The sequence below is a fragment of the Neofelis nebulosa genome, chromosome 11 (genome assembly GCF_028018385.1).
Source record: "Neofelis nebulosa isolate mNeoNeb1 chromosome 11, mNeoNeb1.pri, whole genome shotgun sequence".
Taxonomy (NCBI): Eukaryota; Metazoa; Chordata; class Mammalia; order Carnivora; family Felidae; genus Neofelis; species Neofelis nebulosa.
Window position 1 is genome coordinate 53,875,611 of NC_080792.1, and position 18,525 is coordinate 53,894,135.

General features: G+C 40.0%; 1 protein-coding gene across 1 annotated transcript in view; it reads right to left on the reverse strand.

Moving 5' to 3' along the window:
* The window catches only part of MYOM1 (myomesin 1), a 153,038-nt gene extending 144,159 nt beyond the window's left edge, over positions 1–8,879 (reverse strand). The window contains exons 1-2 of the mRNA XM_058692583.1: positions 8,468–8,879; positions 7,449–7,543 (exon numbers count right to left, since the gene is read on the reverse strand). The gene's annotated coding sequence lies outside the window, so the exon portion shown is untranslated. The remainder of the gene's footprint in view (positions 1–7,448; positions 7,544–8,467) is intronic.
* Between the last annotated feature and the right edge of the window lie 9,646 nt (positions 8,880–18,525).

Sequence of the window (18,525 nt, forward strand, 5' to 3'; positions counted from 1 at the left end):
TAAATAAATGAATGAATGAATGAATGAATGAGAACCAGGCTAAAGAGGGAGAGATCTGAATCTCCAATTTCATTTTATTTTTGACAGTTTCAGAATAGTAAAATTTACATATCACAAAATTCACCCATTTTAAGAGTAAAGTTCACAGGGCGCCTGGGTGGCTCAGTCAGTTAAGCGGCCGACTTCGGCTCAGGTCATGATCTCGTGGTCTGTGAGTTCAAGCCCCGTGTCAGGCTCTGTGCTGACAGCTCAGAGCCTGGAGCCTGTTTCAGATTCTGTGTCTCCCTCTCTCTGACCCTCCCCCGTTCATGCTCTGTCTCTCTCTGTCTCAAAAATAAATAAACGTCAAAAAAAATTAAAAAAAAAAAAAAAGTAAAGTTCAATGAGTTTTAGTAGATTTATATAGATGGGCAACCATCACCAAAATCCATTTTTAAAACACTTCCATCACCAGAAAAATTCCCTTATGCCAGTTTGTAGTTAAGCATTGATCCCATCCACAGCCTAAGCAACCACTGACCTGGATTTCTGTCTCTATAGTTTAGCCTTTCCTAGAAATGTCATACAAATGGGATCATATAATATGTAGTCCTTTATGTCTGTTTTTTTTTTTCTTAGCAAGATGTTTTTGAGATTCATCCATGTTGTTCCAAGATTTGGCAGCTTGTTTCTTTTTATTGCTGAGAAATATTTCACTGAAAGACATACCATATTTTGCTTATCCATTCATCAATTAATGGACTTCTCATTGTGTCCAGTTTTAGGCTATTGTGAATAATGCTGTCTTGAATTTTTAAATATATTTGTCCTTATATAGTTAATCACACTTGGTCTCACAGATAACAAGTATCCAAACACTGACCAAAAAATATTGATATCTAACACTTACATAGTACTTACTATTTTCCCGGTGGTATTATAAATGGTTTATATGTATTAACTTCTTTATTCCTCAGAGCACTGTATGAGGTAGGTGCTATCATTATTATTATACACTTTCACTAATGAAAAAACTGAGGTACAGAGAAATTCAGTACCTTGCTCAAGTACATACAACTAAAAAGTGTTAGATATTGTGGTGATTATTTTACAATGTATGTGATTCAAGTTGTTATGCTGTACATTTAATTTTATTTTATTATTATTTTAAGTAGGCCCCACACCCAACATGGGGCTTTAACTCACACTCTTGAGATCAAGAATTGCACGCTCTACCAAATGACAGCCAGGTATCCCTATGCTGTGCATTTTAAACTTCTGCATTGCTGAATGTCAATTATATCTCAGTAAAACTGGGAGGAAAATGTTAAGAGTGAGGATTCAAATTCAGATAACCCAGGGGTGCCTGGTGGTTGAGCATCCAACTCTTGATCTTGGCTCAGGTCATGATCCTAGGGTTGTGGGATTGAGCCCCACATTGGGCTCTGTGCTGAGAACAGAGCCTGCTTAAAATTCTCTCACTCTCTCTCCCCAGCTCATCATGTGCTCTTTCTCTCTAAGGAAAAAAAAATTAAAAATAAAATAAAAATCTTAAAAAAAAAAAAAAAAAAGAAACTATGTTCAAATTCATAATCCAGATCCAGACCTCACCCACTTGTCAGTATACAACACTTGCTCGTAACTAAAACAATCCACTTGTGATAAAATTCTATAACTTCTTCTATTCTTTTATAACGTAGATACTAGTCTCACATTTGAGGCAGGCATATATCTTCAAGTATTAACTTGATTATATTCTTTGTTTTCTTCTCTCTCTTTCATACTCTGATAGTCCCTTCCCCTTTCTCTCCCAGTCCATGCTGAAACAGAACAAAGATGCACAAACAAAACAAACCTTCAGACTTAGGAGTTTCAGGTACAAGCTTACAGAGCTAGATTTTCCCATCCTGCTCACCAGATAATACTGAGCCTAGAAAATAAAAGGCAAAAGGCAGAGTACCCACTACAGCAGGGGAGCAAGGACCAATAGAAGGAATGGGGTGATCCTCAACCCAGAAGGAAAGGGGCCTTTGGAAGAAAGAACAAGGGAGTAGAGAGAAAGATAAGGGATAATTTATCCTTAAAAATGGACTCTTGGAGCACCTGGGTGGCTTAGTCAGTTGAGCGTCTGACTCTGGTTTTGCCTCAGGTCATGATCCAGTCAGGGGATCCAGCCCTTTGCCAAACTCTCCGGAGCCTGCTTAAGATTGTCACTCTCTCTCCCTCTGCCCCTCTTCCCCCCTCATACATATACTCTCTCTCAATCTCAAAACAAACAAACGAACAAACAAACAAACAAACAAACTCCTAACTTTGAAGGCATTAAGCTAAGTGAAATAAGCCAGGCACAAAGAACACGTTATATGATTCTATTTACCTAAGGTACCTAGGTTAAATTCATAGAGACAGAAAGTAGAATGGTAGTTTCCAGAGGCTGGGGCAGTGGGGTGGGGGAAATGGGAACTAGCGTTTAATGGGTAGAAACTTTCAGTTGAGGAAGATGAAAAAGTTCTGGAAATGGATGGTGGTGATAACTGTATAGCAGTGTTAATGTACTTGATACCACTGAACTGTGCAACTTGAAAATGGTTAAGATGGTAAATTCTTGTTATGTGTATTTCACCACAATTTTAAAACAGGGACTTCTGATTCATCACTGTTCTGCATGAACAGCCCACAGTTCAGCAGTCCTGGACATTGATAACTCCATTCCCCATAAGATAGTTGGGGGACTCAGAGAACTTGGCCACCTTGGGCAGAGGGGAGAGCATGAAGGGGGAACCATGCCCCTCCAAGGAGCAACTCAACAGTGTCAGCTGGGAATCTCTTGGTGAGGAGAGAAACAGACACACCCCTATCACATCTGGTTCTCATCAATGTGTACACACTATGTTCTACTGCATCCATAGATAACCAATAACAATTAATGAATGCATTGTACTATTCCACAATCATTGGTGTCCTAGTCCTTAAATACTGGACACATGGATGTTTCCAGTTATTCATCAAGACTAGAAGTCAGGGTTAGGAATTAGGAACATCTTCATTTGCAACCCAGCTCTCTTATTACATCTATGTGTGTTCCCTTCAGAGGCTCTGTTTCTCTGGCTGTTTCTTCATGGTTCCCCCAATTGCGTGGGACTGGAAGAGCGGTTCTCCTTCCTTGCTACACATTAAAATAGCTAAGAAGATTCTAAACTGTCCTCTAACTCAGACCATATTTCAGGACAATTACCTCAAAATCTCTGGGCATGGGACACAAGAATTTCTAAAAGCTCCTAAATGACTCTAATGTGCAGCTCAAAGGAAAAATGATCTCTTAGGTCTCTTTCCATTCTAAAATGATGAAAGCCTCTGAATTAAAAAGAGAGCTATAAATATTTTGTACAAATAGAGGTTTTCCTTTTCAATTACCTCCTTGTAAGTATTTTCCCAGAAAGGGACTATGAATTAAAGGGTATATTTTGTGAGATTGCTATTTGGAATAATTGGGCTATGCCATCTAGCACGTATGAATATGCTCTTTCTTCATGGCCACATCAATATTGCAATGTATAATTTTAATTTATTTTCAATATTTATTTTTTTATTTTATTTTACAGAGAGAGCATGTACCCTAGCAAGGGAGAGGGGCAGAGAGACAGGGAGAGAGAGAATCCTAACCAGGCTCCGCACAAACTGTGAGATCATGACCTGAGCTGAAATCAAAAGTTGGACACCCAACCGACTGAACCACCCAAGCATCCTTAAATTTAATTTAAATAAATTTAATTTATTTAATTTAAATTTAATTTATTTCAGTAAGTTTAACAGGTGTGAAATAGATCTCACTGCTATTTTAATTTTATTTTTTAAATTATTTTTATTTTTTAAAAATGTTTATTTATTTATTTTGAGAGAGAGAGGAAGAATGTGAGTGGGGGAAAGACAGAAAGAGAGAGGAGAGAAAGAGAATCCCAAGCAGGCTCTACGCTGTCAGTGCAGAGACCGACACAGAGCTTAATCTCACAAACTGAGACCATGACCTGAGCCAAAATCAAGAGTCAAATGCTTAACTGACTGAGCCACCAGGTGTCCCCTCATAGCTATTTTTAAATGCATTTTAGGGGCGCCTGGGTGGCTCAGTCGGTTGAGCATCCAACTTCAGCTCAGGTCATGATCTTGCGGTCCGTGAGTTCGAGCCCCGCGTCAGGCTCTGGGCTGATGGCCCAGAGCCTGGAGCCTGCTTCTGATTCTGTGTCTCCCTCTCTCTCTGCCCCTCCCCCGTTCATGCTCTGTCTCTCTCTGTCTCAAAAATAAATAAATGTTTAAAAAAAAATTTTTTTTTTAAATGAATGCATTTTAAGAATTCTTTTTGAGTCTGGACATTTCTATCAATGTTAGCTAACTATTTGGTTTTCCTCTGTGTGAGCTATCTTTTGACCTTTGCCATGGAGATTATTTTTCTCGAGATCATTCTTAATCTGTTAATATATGAACAAAATAAAATTGCTATCATTGATTGAGAACTACTATGTGCTAGATACTATACCATGCTTTACATATGTTTTGCTTTATTCTTTACAAAAATTATACAAGGCAGTTATTATCCCCAAATTATAAATGAGAAAACTAAGATTCAGATAGGTTAGGCAAGTTACCCAAAGTCACACAGCTAATAAATAATGGAGCTGGTATTTGAACTCATCTCCATCTGGCTCTCAAGAACTATCTCCCTTACTGGACAAGTGAACACTCAATGCTTGCACTGCTCACAGTACATGCTGATGTTTTGCACCATGTGATTCCTGCTCTCTGACCCACAGTGATGGGTCATTTCAGACCTAAAGGTAACTGATGTACATCCTTACCAGCAACCTATGTATGGCCTGGTCCAAAAGGTGAGCCAAACCAATCACATTCCTCTCTTGAGAATTTGAATTTGGAAATGTTGAGCATCAGTGCACTTAATAGAAGGAGCAAAAGTGGAAAAGGTAGAATGAAGAGTTGCCTTGCGAATACTGCAGTCAGAGGAGCCATGACAAACTGAAATTATGAGGCACCAGAAACTAGGGTTAGCAGATAAAGAAGGTTGGTAGAGAGAAAACGAAGTAGGTGTGCTCAAAGAAGCAGACCTAATCAGAGAACAATCATTTGGCGAATGAGAGAAAAACCGAAGAGTCAATACCTCAAAGCTCCCTCTGTTTTCAGTAACTTTCCAGTTTAGATGCCATTCATGTATATCCCTCACCTAGGTATCCTTTTTCATGAGCTAACTGGACTGGGTCTCTGTTCCTTGCTATTGAACAAGTCAAAATAAAACACTCTTTTTTTTTTTTTAATGTTTATTTATTTTTTGAGAGACAGAGAGGGACAGAGCATGAGTAGGAAAGAGGCAGAGAGAGGGAGACACAGGATCTGAAGCAGGCTCCAGGCTCTGAACTGTCAGCACAGAGCCCGACACGGGGCTCAAACTCATGAACTGCAAGATCATGACCTGAGCCGAAGTCGGACGCTCAACCAACTGAACCACCCAGGCACCCCAAAATGCTCTTTTCATTAAATTTAAAAAACATTCTGGATATTAAGCTTTCATCTGTCATTTTGTTCATAAAATGTTTCTATTTCAATTCTTTCCTTGATTTCATTACATTTTGACTTTTGTAAAAGTAGAACCATCAATCTGATAATCAGTAACGCTTTCACAGGTCACAAACTTATATTTGCACAAACAATAGGGACAGAAAGCAGAGAGTGGTTGCCTGAAGGTGGGGGAGGAGAGAAGTGGGAGGAGTCAGGAAGGATGGATTTACAAATAGGCATGAAGAAACTTAGGGGGAGATAGATATGTTCAATATCTTGAGTGTGGTTAAGTTTTCACAAGTGTACATATGTGTCAAAACTTAGGATATTATACATTTAAATATGTGTGGTTTACTGTATGCCAATGATGCTTTAGTTAAACCATTTTTTAAAACATATATATTCTTCTTTCCAGTTAAGATACTTAAATAATTCTATTTCATTCAACTTATTATGCTTTATGCCTAATTGGAACTCACCTGCAATTTATTGTGGTTTATGCTATGTGAACTTAATCAAAGTTTATTTTTCTCAGTTTTAATATTCTCTTTTTCAACTACATTTCATAAATAGTTATTTCTTGCACCATTGTTTATTACACTTGGAAAGTCATGTGCTGAGCCTATAATTTTTTATCTATTCCTATTAATATCTTTCATTCCTTGGCCAATTTTTCTATTTTTAAACCTAATACTACCTGGTTTGGAGGTCTGGAATTTTGTTCCTTTGTGATATTTGTAATGTTTTAAAGTCAAGTAAAGGACTTTACATGAGGCAAAGTTAGTACATACTAATGTTAGTACATACACACACACACACGCACACACACACACAGATGTTCTCATATAGTTACACAAAATAAATCTCATGTAGCTATTATACATATTATTTTAATAAACATCAGATGCACCTTATATGAAAATAGTTTTAATAGAATTACTATAAGAATTAATAGAGTAACAGAGTAACAGGGTGCCTGGGTGGCTCCGTCAGTTAAGGGTCAGGTTCTTGACCTCGGGTCAGGTAAAGATCTCACAGTTCATGGGATCCAGCCCCACGTCAGGCTCTGTGCTGACAGCATGGAGCCTGCTTGGGATTCTGTCTCTCCCTCTCTCTCTGCCCCTCCCCCGCTCATATGCATGCACTCTCTCTCAAAATAAATAATAAATAAACTTAAAAAAAAAAAAGAATAGAGGAACACCAAGATTTTATTCATTGTCTCCCCTGTCTTGAGCAATAATTTTTTGGGGGCCTATATATCCAAATAAGATCTAACCTATCTGTGACTAATCCAGCCACCACAACTACCTGTGTACCAAGAAAATTTTCATTCTGGACCTAACAGGCCACACAGAAGTTTGATAACATACATCTGGTTGCATTTCAACACAGGACCACTTTCATCATTTAACCACTTCCTAAGTCTCCTTTATTTTTTTCTACTACCTTTGCCTCAAAGTTCTTGAATAAGGGTTACAGTTTTAACTTAGGTTTAACTGAGCACACATGACATGCCTGGCACAGCGCAAGGTCATGGGAATAAAAACGGAAGGAGGTACTCTCAGGAAATATGTGTACTTTCATATCGTGGCTCTTTCTTCTTCCTGAAGCAGGTAATGAATCATGTAGCACACAGTAAGACACTGAAGGACACGAATCTTGGAAAGGCCCCTTCAAATTTAACTTCAGGTTCTTTGGTCTTTCAGGGATTATTGGGTGGTGCTGCCAGACCAGTGATTTAATGCTTTATTGAATCAGTGCTCCATGGGGTAATACAAAAGGAGGTGTTCTGTGTTAAATGTTGACAAGTTATATGAAACAGAGACTGCCCATAGAAATTACTTTCATTTACCATTATTTTTCCAGGAGAAAGAAGAACTCAGAATCAAAAGTTATAAAATACTTACAGGTGGCTGGCAAAACAGATATTGCCCCAAGGCACTGATTTCAGTGGAACTAAGCCTTGCTGGAAAGTCTGCAAGAAACCATAAAGTCTCTTTTCCTGGGAAGAACAAAAAAATAAGTCAACATTTTGGGCAAATATTCCCACTCCAAATTATTGATACAATCATTTTTATCAACAGCTAGCATGCTTCACCAATCAATACAGCATAGAGGCTGAAAGCTCAGGCACTGAGGTCATATAGACCTACATTAGATTCCCGCCCCTTCTCTTCCCCACAATATGAACTTGGGCAAGTTACTAATCTAAGCTTCAAGTTCCTCATTAGTAAAATGGAGGTGACAGTAACCATCTTGCAGGGCGATGACTGAAAGGCAATGTTAATAAGACATTCAGAGCTCCTGGCTTATAGGAAGTACTCAATAAATAATCATAACAATAATAATTCATTATTATTATTAATGAATACATTAAAAAACTTCTACTTAGGTGGCACCTGGGTGGCTCAGTTGGTAAAGCTCTGACTTTGGCTCAGGTCATGATCTCACAGTTCACGCATTCAAGCCCCACGTTGGGCTCTGTGCTGACAGCTCAGAGCCTGGAGCCTGCTTCGGATTCTGTGTCTCCCTCTCACTCTGCCCCTTCCCTGCTCATGCTCTGTCTCTCTCTCTCTCTTAAAGATAAATAAACATAAAAAAATTAAAAAAAAAAACCTCCCACTTTGAAAATGTAAAACTAATACAGGATATGTTTACAAGCTAGTTGGAAAACAAGTCAAACACACATAAAAAAGCAAAGAACAATCCAAAGTGATTCAATATTTTTCAGTGTAATAAGATGTTAAATATGAGGTTCATGTTATCCCAGAATTCTGGCAGATAGCCCAAAGGCTGAGAGCATTAGTTCTCAGAACATCTATCCAGGCATGCTATATGATTATACAATTTCATAATTATGAAATCCATTTTGTGACCCCTAGTTAATGTTCCAATTCAGGAATAATAGGAGACAAGGAGATCAGACCTGAAAGATTCTAGAGAGACCAGCATACGGAATTCTTCAGAAAGAATTGTCAGAGCTCTGTGCATCAGTTCCACATACAGATGGCGTGAGGAGTAGGTGGTACTTCTCATAGCACTTTGAAGATATCGGTCACCCGCCTTCAGCACGTATTGTTGCTGGAGGAAAGCATGCTGTTGGGCCCACTGTCAGTCTATTGCAGGCAATCTCTTTTCTCTCTGTAAGTTTGTACTATTTTCCTTTTTACTCTTGATGTTCTGAAGTTTCACTGGGACATGACTTGGTACAGATTTATTTTTATTTTTCTTGTTTCATATTTGGGTGCATCTTCAACCGGAATAAAGATTATAAAGATTTTTGACTCTCAATCCTGGAAAACTCTCAGTCGTCTGTTTCAATATCATTTTCCAACATTCTCATTTTTATCTTGTTCTGGATTTCCTATTAAATATACAATGGACTAGCTCAATATATCCTCCATGGCTTTTGACCGCTCTTTTATATTTTTACTTTTTTGTCTCTCTGTGTTACATTTTGGTGAAGGCCTCAGTACTGTCTTCTAATCCACTACTTCAAATGTCTAAAATGTCATTTCTTACCATCACCATACCCACCCTCCAAACTATTTCTCCCCCATGTTCCTTATTTCAGTGATAGGCATTACCATCTATCAGAAATTCTAATTCCTTCTTCTCTCAGGCTTACCTTCTACTAATCCTCTATACTATTATCACAGTGATTTTAAAAGAATACAAGTCTGGGGGCGCCTGGGTGGCTCAGTCGGTTAGGCGTCCGACTTCAGCTCAGGTCACGATCTCACGGTCCGTGAGTTTGAGCCCCACGTCGGTCTCTGGGCCGATGGCTCAGAGCCTGGAGCCTGCTTCTGATTCTGTGTCTCCCTCTCTCTCTGCCCCTCCCCCGTTCATGCTCTGTCTCAAAAATAAATAAACGTTAAAAAAAAATTTTTTTAAAGAATACAAGTCTGATAATATTAATCCCATACATAAGACAGATCAGTAGTATCCCATTGACCTTCAGAAACATGGCTTTGAGGTCATTCAGGGCATGGTCTCTGGCCACCTCTTAGGCCTCATATTTTTGCCGTTTTCCCATCATACCCTACCTTCCAGTTCTTCATTCATTCAATATGTATTTTTATTTATTGAGTGCCTTTAATGTGTTAATTACTGTGCTGGGCCTTCAGGATACTTCAGTAAACAAAACAGTCCCCCAAACCCTGTCTTCATGGAACTTAGTAAAAAAAAAAAAGAACAAAAACAAAAAACTGGGACCTCATCAAAATGAAAAGCCTCTGCACAACGAAGGAAACAATCAGCAAAACTAAAAGGCAACCGATAGAATGGGAGAATATATTTGCAAACAACATACCAGATAAAGGGTTACTATCCAAAGTCTATAAAGAACTTATCAAACTCAACACCCAAAAACCAAATACTCCAGTGAAGAAGTGGGCAAAAGACATGAAAAGACACTTCTCCATGGAAGACATCCAGATGGCCAGCCGACACATGAAAAAATGCTCAACATCACTCATCATCAGGGAAATACAAATCAAAACCACAATGAGATAGCACCTTACACCTGTCAGAATGGCTAACATTAACAACGCAGGCAACAACAGATGTCGGCAAGGATGCGGAGAAACAGGATCTCTTTTGCATTGTTGGTGGCAATGCAAGCTGGTGCAGTCACTTTGGAAAACAGTAAGGACGTTCCTCAAAAAACTAAAAATAGAACTACCCTATGGCCCAGCAATTGCACTACTAGGCATTTATCCACGGGATACAGGTGTGCTGTTTTGAAGGGACACATGCACCCCCATGTTTATAGCAGCACTATCAACAATAGCCAAAGTATGGAAAGAGCCCAAATGTCCATCGATGGATGAATGGATAAAGAAGATGTGGTATATATATACAATAGAGTATTACTAAGCAATCAAAAAGAATGAAATCTTGCCATGTGCAACTATGTGGATGAAACTGGAGGGTATTATGCTAAGTGAAATTAGTCAGAGAAAGACAAAAATCATATGACTTCACTCATATGAGGACTTTAAGAGACAAAACAGATGAACATAAGGGAAGGGAAACAAAAAAAATATAAAAACAGGGAGGGGGACACAACAGAAGAGACTCATAAATATGGAGAACAAACTGAGGGTTGCTGGAGGGGTTCTGGGAGGGGGGATGGGCTAAATGGGTAAGGGGCATTAAGGAATCTACTCCTGAAATCATTGTTTCACTATATGCTAACTAATTTGGATGTAAATTTTAAAAAATTAAAATTAAAAAAATAAGCAGTAAACAAAGTAAGTAAAGTATATAGTTATGTCAGAGGTAATAAATGCAGTGGAAAAAATAAAGCAAGAGAGAGAATGCTGGACTTGGAAGAATGAATGATGGAATCTTAAATAGAATGACCAGAGAAGGCATTATTGAGATGGTGACATCTGAGTGAAGACTTGAGAGAGTTGAGGGAGAAAGCAATGAAAACATTAGAAGAAAGATCGTTGAAAAGGAACAGCAAATACAAAGGTGTCAAAGCGGAAAAATGCCTTCTTCAAGAAACAGCAAAATCAATATGGTTGAGCAATTGGCAAAAGCAGGCAATAGGAGATAAAGTCAGTGAAGTTCACCAAGTCTGGTTTTTTGGGGGGCTTATTATAGGCCACTCTTAAGGCATGTGGCTTTTACTCGAGGTGAGACACCATTGGAGGGTGTTGAGTAGAACAATGACATGATCTAATTTATGTTTTAGAAGGATCACTCTGTGACTATGGAGAGCAGAATTCCGGGAAACCTGGAAGTAAGAAGACCAGTTAGAAGACTACTGCAAAAATCCAGGTTTGATACTTTTGTACTAGGATGGTAGCTGTAGAGGTGATGGGACATAGTCAAATTGATATGTTTTGAAGGTCTTAACCAATAGGTTTGGCTAACTGCTGTTCTAGACCCTGGAGATGGTTTAACCACAAGGTTGGATGAGGGTCAGAAAAGGAAAAGGTGGCAAAGATGAGCCAACGGTTTTTGACTTGAGCAACTTACCCTAGACGGAGAAGATGGCAGGAAGAGCAGGGTCTGTAGGTAAGATCAGAAGATCAGTTTTCAAAAGGGAGAAGACAACATATGGGGACAGATGCTAGCCAGTAGGTAGATGTGGTGGTGAGAGCTTGTGGAAGTCTATTTTGCCCAGTGACTTAAAAGGTCATCAACTGAGAGCAAGGATGGGAGAAAAGGTGCTGGAGATGCGAGGAGACAAATTTTAAACTGATACCTAAGAGAGCAGAAGCATCAAGATAACATCAAGGGCTCACTTGAGGTCTTTGGTCATATGTAAACTATGACCATTCAGGAGTGCCTGGGTGGCTCAGTCGGTTGAGTGTCTAACTCTTGGTTTTGGCTCAGGTCATGATCCCAGGGTTGTGGGATTCAGCCCCTTGTGAGGCTGAGCACTGAGTGTGGAGCTTGCTTAAGATTCTATCTCTGCCCCTCTCCCCAGCTTGCTCTCTCTCTCACTCTCAAATAAACAAAGTGAAAAAAAATTTAAACTGTGACCATTCAGCTTGTTTCCTCCAGTTGAACAGACAAAGCATTAGCATAATAGTTAGTTTGGGGTAGGATAACTGCTCTACAAACCCCAAATTTTAGTGCCTTAACACAACTGAAGTTGATTTCTAAGAAATTTACATGGACTATCTCACCTGATGCACACAATGGATGACTAAAGTAGATGCTATCATTATGCCCTTGTCTAGATAAGAAAACCAAAGAATTGTTTGAAGTAAGCCTAAGCCATAATTTTTGTTTTAGGTATTCGTTTTATTTGGGAGTATTTTTAAAAAACTGCCTCACAAGATTAATTCAGCAAATGTGATTTGGTCACTACATTCATTCATTAACAAGTTATTATTAATATCAACTATGTCAGGCTAAAAACAGTTTATGATCTTAGAAATATTTGCTTTTTCATCAGTGGAGGAGCAATTCTTTAATTAATTGCCGGGAACAGGTAAATTATTTTCTAGGTAATTCTTATTTCATCTTTTGGTTTGCCTTATTCATATTCTCTCTTCTCTCTTCTTGAATCTTTAGTGTTTTTTCTAAGCATTTATCTTTTTTTTCAAATGTATTTTTTTGTTGTTATTTATTTTTGAGAGAGAGTGCAAGTGGGGAAGGGGCAGAGAGACAGGGAGAGAGAGGATCCGAAGTAGGCTCCACATTGACAGCAGAGAGAGCCTGATGCAGGGCTTGAACCCACAAACTGAGAGATCACAACCTGAGCTGAAGTCTGATGCTTAACCGACTGAGCCACCCAGGCACCCCTCAAAAGTATTAGTGTGAAAGTAATAACTTCCCCCAAATATTCTTAATTCAATTCCACATTATTTTTTATCTTGTATACCAATCCTGAATTTAAAAATAATTGTAATTTTTAAAGCAATTCTTTATGTAGAACTTTCTACACCCTTTTAATACATTTATTTGTAGTTTTGCAGCTTTAAAACTAATTTCCAAACAGATTAATTTAACCGCCTTAATTTTATTTAAAAGAAAGGAGCTCCTCCTACTGTTTTCCTGGATTAATGCTAATTTTTTACATCCTAGTTTACATAGAAAGAATTACAATTCCATTTATGTAGGCACAACCAGAATGTAAGCCACGTCTCTCACCATTCGAAAGTTTCTTTTTTTCCAACGTTTTTTTTTTTTTTTTTTTTTTATTTTATTTTTGGGACAGAGAGAGACAGAGCATGAACGGGGAGGAGCAGAGAGAGAGGGAGACACAGAATCGGAAACAGGCTCCAGGCTCCGAGCCATCAGCCCAGAGCCTGATGCGGGGCTCGAACTCACAGACTGTGAGATCGTGACCTGGCTGAAGTCGGACGCTTAACCGACTGCGCCACCCAGGCGCCCCTCGAAAGTTTCTTATATGCAATACAAATTGTAAGTGATCACTAGGAAATTATTGACTTTGCCAGTAAATACCAAAGGTTAATTCAGCCACACTTTCTGTTGTTTGGGTAAGGAGTTTCTCTTCTTGAACCAAAGAAGAGAGCACAGAATTGTAAAATAAAATGTGGGATTTGGGTCAGGCCATTTACCAGCTATGTGCATTTGAACAAATAACCAGTTACCAAATATTTACTGGCACCCATGGAAAATTAGGCACGATCTTAGGAGTTAGGGATACATGAGTAAGGAACACTGGTCCCTGTCCTCCCTTCTCTCCTACCCCTAGGCAAGCAGAGACATGAGTTATAATCCTGGTTCTTTTATTACATTTTGGGTAACACGGGCAAGTTATCAAAATATTTGAGCCTTATTTCCTAATTTGTGAAGTGGAGGTAATAATACCTACTTCAGAGGGTTGTTGTAAGAACTAAATGATAAAAACGCTTAGGTAAAATACCTACCACATAATAGGTACATATTAACAGGAGTTCCTTTCTTTCTCTCTAGATTTTTCTGGTCTCACAAAAAAGCCTCACCTTGAGGCAACAGTGTCCTTTTAATAATTATAGTAACCCATAAGAATCAAATATTATATACTCTGAGCTCTTGAAACATTAATGGAAGGTTTTCTCAACCTTGGCACTACTGACATTCTGGGCCGAATAATGCTGTTGTAGGGGGCTAGCCTGTGCACTGTGGAATGTTTAGCAGTAGTCCTGGCCTCTATGCATGAGATGCCAGTAGCAGCTCTCTGGCAGTGAAAATCAAAAATGCCTTCAGGTATTCAAATATTCCCTTGGGGAAAAAAGTCACCTGTGGGTGAGAACCTCTGCATTAGTGAATCATAAACTCACACGTAGTAGGTCTTGAAGAGCATTTTTAAAAGTTAAATGGCATAAAACAGACACATGAAAAGATGCTCAATATCACTCATCATCAGGGAAACACAAATCAAAACCAAAATGTGATACCACCTCACACTGGTCAGAAGGGCTAAAATTAACAACTCAGGAAACAATAGATGTTGGTGAGGACATGGAGAAAGAGGAGCCCTTTTGCACTGTTGGTGGGAATGAAAAGTGGTGCAGCCACTCTGGAAAACAGTATGGAGGTTTCTCAAAAAATTAAAAATAGAACTACCTTACAACCCAGCAACTGCACTACTAGGAATTTATCCAGAGGATACCAAAAATGCTGATTCGAAGGGGCATTTTTGCACCCCAATGTTTATAGCTGTGCTATCGACAATAGCCAAATTATGGAAAGAGCCCAAATATCTATCAACTGACAAATGGATTAAGAAGATGTGGCATGCAGGGGCACCTGGGTGGCTCAGTTGGTTAAGCGTCCAACTTCAGTTCAGGTCATGATCTCACAATTTGTGGGTTCGAGCCCTGCATTGGGCTCTGTGCTAATAGCTCAGAGCCTGGAGCCTGCTTCAGATTCTGTGTCTCCCTCTCTCTCTGCCCCTCCCATGCTCAGGCTCTGTCTCTCAATAATAAATAAAAGTAAAAAAAAAAAAAAAAAAAAAGTTTAAAAAAAGATGTGGCATGCATATATACATATATATATATATATATATGCGCATACACACACACATACACCCACATACATACAATGGAATACTATTCAGCGATGAAAAACAATGAAATCCTGCCATTTGCAACAAAGTGGATAGAACTAGAGGGTATTATACTCAGCAAAATAAGTCAATCAGAGAAAGACAAATATATGATTTCACTCATATGTGGAATCTGAAGAAACTCAACAGATGAACATAAGGGAAGGGAAGGAAAAATACAATAAAACAGAGGGGGAGGCAAATCATAAGAGACTCTTAAATACAGAGAACAAACTGAGGGTTGCTGGAGAGAGGTGAGGTGGGAAGGTGGGTTAAATGGGTAATGGGCATTAAGGAGTGCACTTTTCTGGATGAGCACTGGTTGTCACATGTAAGAGATGAATCACTGGGTTCTGCACTGTAAGTTAACTAACTTGAAAATAAATTAATAAAAAAAAAAGTAAAGCTGTACAATAAAGAAGTCAGAATGGGAAAAAAGTTAAATGGCCCAATTTTGAAATAGAAATCTTACGGGGCGCCTGGGTGGCGTAGTCGGTTAAGCGTCCGACTTCAGCCAGGTCACGATCTCGCGGTCCGTGAGTTCGAGCCCCGCGTCAGGCTCTGGGCTGATGGCTCGGAGCCTGGAGCCTGTTTCCGATTCTGTGCCTCCCTCTCTCTTTGCCCCTCCCCGTTCATGCTCTGTCTCTCTCTGTCCCAAAAATAAATAAAAAACGTTGAAAAAAAAAATTAAAAAAAAAAAAAAAAGAAATCTTAGAAAACATTGTACGTACTCAGTAAAACGTACGTATTATTTAGTGATATAAATTTCATACAGCAAGTTTTAATCAAAAGTTTGAAAGCCACTGTTCTATACTTAATAAGACCTTTCACATAAACTATCTCATTTAATCAGGAAACTCTATCAAGTAGGCAGGAAGATGTTATCCCCATTTTACAAATCAGAAAATTGAGGCTGAGGTCAGCTGAGTGATTTGCCCTCAGTGTTACTCAGTAGGCCGAAGAGCGGATATGATGCAGAACCCAAGTCTCTAAAGTTAAGGTAAAAAGGAGATTGTTACCTGAAGGCAAAAATCTCTTATGGGGTCAGAAGAATAGAGACATAGAGTCAGAGGTCTTTGGCAGTGGGTCCAATCATTAAAACAAGTATCAATATATTAGATGCATGTGAAAAACATTTTATCAAGGTTTTTATTTTTCCACAGTGGCTTGCTAACCTTTGTGTACCCAGAGTTACTTGTGGAATGAATAAAGGAATGAATGAACACTGACCACACAATTCCTATTCCTCTTCAATCACCCAGTTTCTCTGATCACCTTTAGACAATTAAGCATGCTCCTCCATTTGCCTGGAACCTCTCCTCTCTTTCCCCACTGACCTGTTTTTTTTTAACTTTTAATTTTTATTTTTAATTCCTTTTTTTTTTTTTTAAATAAGCTCTATGCCCAATGTGGGGGCTTGACCTCACCACCCCAGATCGAGAGTCGCATGCTCTACAGACTTAGCCAGCCAGGTGCCCTTCCCCATTGACTTTTAGAATCAGCTCTTCAAAAGTCCTCTAGGGGCCACCTTCCACAAATCCCCACACAGGTTTATTTCTTCCCATGTTCCTTCTATGGGCCTTATGCAATTATACTGTAACGATCTGTTTTACAAACTGTTCCCTGACACCCCTTGTGCCTTTGCAATCCTTTCTACTTCCTCTCCGCCAACCCCAGAGATAGCAGCTTTATTCTATTTCAAACAGCATAAACCACAACACCCACCACAACACTTGGAAATACAGGGGCTGTGTAATACCTGTTGACTGATTGAGAGGAAAGAAACAAGGCAAACAAGGCAATTATCTGACACTTAGAAAAGCAAAAGAATGCTGCTGCTTCCTTCCGAGCTGAGAAGACTAAACTATTTCATTGTGGGTTCAAGTTTTCTTTCTGAAGACAAGGACAGTAGTTGGAAGCCTCCAGGTCTCCGTGGTGGCAGGTCACCACTCAGTGGAGGTGCGAGTGCACTGCAGGGTGCTCACACTGCTGCCCAAGTCAGACTCCAAAACCAAACTGCCGTACCCCTACCTCTAAGCCATCTGGACTTGGCCTGTCGCTGCCTAGGTCTTAGGCCCTAAGCTGTCTAGCTCTGTATCCCCAAGTGTTAAGAGTTCCTTAGGACCCCAGTTATACAGATGGCTTCACAGGACTTGCTCTAAAACGATTCTGAATCATTAGGTTGGAGATAAGGCACCCAGTATTTTGAATTTTTACCAGCACCCCCGTGATTCTTAATTATCAAGGCCACTTAGGAAACTAATCATCTTTGTGTCACTCCCACTATAGAATTAGGGCAGTTATTTATTTTTCAGTGATTTTTACCTCAATGTTAACCTTGGAATATGCTATTGGTTAGTAGATAAAATGCTCCTGAGGTCCTGGAAGTTGCAGTGTGTTAATATTCAGAATACATAATAATGCAACTTTTAGCTTCCTTTTAGCAGGGTGATTCAAGTGAGAGGCCAAAACCACAGCCACCCCCAACGTCAGAACTGTTCTGGCCACGTGAGCCAAACTAGGCACTGAACCTCAGGGCTGGGATGACGATCCTCAGTAATATCGGTCCAACTCACTCCTTTTGTAGTTGAGCTCAGAGAGCTGAGGTGACCGTGAGCACCACAGTCTTCTCTTCCTCACCAGACTCTGGATGGAAAAGGAGAGAGGACAGAACTGGGGCGGGCTTTCCTTTAACAAGATGCATTGTTAGAAGCTGTCCAAGAAAAGGAGAGCTGAGAAAAGATAGGCCGCACTTTTTAATCCCTATTTTCACCAAGCCGCAAGTCCGCTTCACAGTGAGAGATTGGGGCAAGATTTAGTTAGCTCTTGCTGGTCGCCTGTCTTCCCTCCTAGTCAGGTCCCGACTTCCCTTGTTAACCGGGGCTCTGGTGGGAAAAACAGCAAACGGTTTTGAAGAGGGAGGAAATCTTCATCATCCGTGACCTCATGACATCCGCCTGGGCCAAAAAAAAAGTAGTGGCCGCTTGGCTGAGGGCCCTGGGGACTTAGGAAAGTTTGCTCCAATGTATAAGGGGTGGGACCCTTCGAAACAGCACAGTGCACAGAGATAGAACCTCCTACCCGTAGACCTCACAGAGACCCACGCCCTGAGTGAGTCCCGCGCGCAGGCGCACGACCGTCCGGCGGCCGGGGTCTGGCCCTCTGGGAAGCGCGGGCGCGGGTCACGTGGGCCGCGCAGCCCTCTGCGCTATTTCCCTACAAGGACTTGGGCTTGCCAGGCCCCGCCCCTGGACGTGCCCTGGAATGTGCAGGGAGGCAAACCCACAGGGCAGGCTCACCCATTTACCAACAGGAAAGGGGGGAAAAAGCCTACATTGTAAGAGGAGGTACAAAAATATGGAAACCCAGTAGAACAATTACACGAACGAACCATTACACATTCTTCTGTGTTCTAAGTCGCCCGCTTTATGCTCCTTCCTGTGCACTCGTTCAAAATTGCGCCC